We start from the raw sequence: 2,839 nt of genomic DNA, 5'->3' as shown, positions 1-2,839 counted from the left end.
GATTAGTAAGCAAAGCAACTTTGTCTTCTAGTTCTCTAACTGTCATGATGATTGAATAGGGAGACGAAAGAGAATATAAGTAGGGGGGGGGGGGCAGAAAAACCTAGCTCTTGATACCAGATGATAGGATCCTTAACCAATAAATTGAAGAACCCTAAATTGATCTTTTGAATTAGAGATCAAACCACCTAATGACCTTTTAATTGGAGATCACAAACCACCAAATTCTTATTGAATTAAATAACTACTTGCCCAAAACCCATTACAATGACACCTTTAAATAGATAAACAACCTCCTAATTTCACTAGTACTCAACTTAAGCAACTTTCCTAACTAGACACAACTCAATTAGAAATAACCAATTCTATTGGACTCCTAATAGTAATTAAGTATTGGGTTCCTAACAGCTTTGAATGTAGTGTTTTTCTGAAGGTATTTTTGATAAATTATGACTTCATTCACTGTTTATTATATTTGATGTAAACATGTCTGTTCAGCGTATTCATTTTTCGCATCAAGGTACGTTTTTGCTTTTTTTATTTTTATTATTTTTATTTTTTTTTCATCTATGTATTGGTGTGGGTTTCGATTGTTACTCATGTTTGTATTAATTTTTTTTTCCATAGGTTAGAACTTATATTATTTATGGGTTTTTGTGTTTGGGTCATTGTAGTACGGTTGTGAAGCTATCCATGCTTTTGCCATTCACGCTATCCCCCCTCTCTCTCATGCCACCTGATAGCGTTGTACTTTGGCGAAGCATGTTTGTTATCTTATCTATTATGATATATTTGATCAAATTGCTTGATATATGTTTAAAATTGTGTAATAACTAATTTGTGATATATGTAATTTATTAGTTGCATGTTTTTAAGAATTTGAGTTTGTAAGTTGTGTATGTAGAATTACATGCCTTTAATACTGTAAGTATTTGCTTTCCTTCTTTTCGTGTTTTTGTTATAACATTTTTCTTTTATACCCGAGATGTTATAGGATCGGATTTCGTGTTGCATTCATCAGTTACAAAATTTCCTTGCCCCTAAAGCATCATTAGACTGCTCAAGTTGTATGCATATAAGATTCTAGTGGTTTTCTGTCTTTAAGGCTTATGTGTTGTGTGCAATGTTTAATTTTAAGTATTAACAGAGAGATATCACGAGATTTACAAATATACGGAGTACTTACTCGTTTCTTATTGTCATGACATTATGTTTCAAATAGAATTGATTCTGTTGCTTGACGTGTTTAGTGAATCGATGTCTTTAGTTAGAGAAATTATGCATACAAATCTATGCTTTTGTTTAGGTATATGGTGTGCTCGCTTTTCGTCTACAGTCGAGAATGCATTGTTGATTCATGGTCTTCTTTCTATTAATGTATAAGTCAGGAGCATCAGAATAGAAGACTGAAAACAGTTACAACAGAATCCAGCTTAGCATTCCTGTAACAGAATGAAAACATAATTAGTTAGATGAGTGAATGTAATAGGAACACTATATAAAGTGTATTCATTGTAATGAGAAATTAACGAATGAAAATAAGGTCATTACTCATTTCATCATGGTATCAGAGCCATGTGCCATACGGCCATGAAAGCTTCATGAAGAAAGCTCGCTCATAGTTGAGATCGAGTCTTAAACATCAATCTCACTCATCAACTCATTCACGGTTTCAAGTTCATCAGAAAGATAAGTCTTTCGGTTCATCAGTGATACTTTTTTTTTTTTTTTTTTTTTTTTTTGGTTTTTCATTAGTGGAATTTGGTTTTTCACCAGTGATAAGTTGATGATTAGTGAATCTTGATTTGTTCATCAGTGATTAGTGAATCTTGATTTGTTCATCAGTGAATCTTGATTTGTTCATTAGTGAATTTGTTCATTAGTGAATCTTGATTTGTTCATTAGTGAATCTAGCTTGATTTGTTCATCAATATGACTTCATCAGTTGAACAAGTTTTAACTCCATCTTCAACGCCATCATCAACTCCATCTTCAAATCTGTTTCAAATCCAAAATATTACAAATTTCGTTCATGTCAAACTCAGCAAAGATAATTACATGGTTTGGAAACAATTATTCTTACCAGTTCTTTATAGTCACAGTCTAATGAGATTTGTTAATGGAAGTAATCCTTGTCCATCTAAATATCTGGGAAATTCCTTCAGTATTAATCTGGCATATATTGAGTGGATGAAAACTGATCAAATGCTACTAATTTGGATCAATGCTACAATCTCTGAAGCTGTGTTACCGTATATTGTTGGTCTTTCGACTGCAAAGGATTTATGGTGTACTCTAGAACAAAGGTTTTCTGCTATCACTATTGCGCATGTTCATCAGTTGAAAGATAAGTTACAAGCACTAAAGAAAGGAAATAAGTCTATGTCTGAATATTTGCAAGAAGCCAAACAAATTTCCGATGGTTTAGCTATTAGTGGAACTCTAGTATCTGACAGTGATATGGTGTATTACATATTGAGAGGTCTTTCAAGTGAATATAAGGCCTTCACTACATCTATCAGAGTGAGTAGGTCTAATCATATCACAGCTAATGAGTTACATAGTTTACTTTTGACTGAAGAAATAACAGTGGAAGAAATGGATAAAGCCATGGCAGCTGAACCTACTACTCATGCATTTTCATCAGTCAAATCACAAAGCTCAAACTGGAAGAATCCAAATGTTAATCCTGGACAGAGTAGTGGAACTACACATTCAAATGGAAATACTCAGTTTAATGGTTACAACAGAGGCAGAGGTCCTCCAAGAGGAAGAGGCAGAGGTAGAGCATCATTCAAGGGAGGTTTTAATCAACAACAAGGATTCAATTTGAATAAAC

The sequence above is a fragment of the Coptis chinensis genome, chromosome 9, assembly GCF_015680905.1.
Source record: "Coptis chinensis isolate HL-2020 chromosome 9, ASM1568090v1, whole genome shotgun sequence".
NCBI classification, from domain to species: Eukaryota; Viridiplantae; Streptophyta; class Magnoliopsida; order Ranunculales; family Ranunculaceae; genus Coptis; species Coptis chinensis.
The sequence above is the reverse complement of the archived record's forward strand: the minus strand, read 5'-3'. Positions refer to the sequence as shown.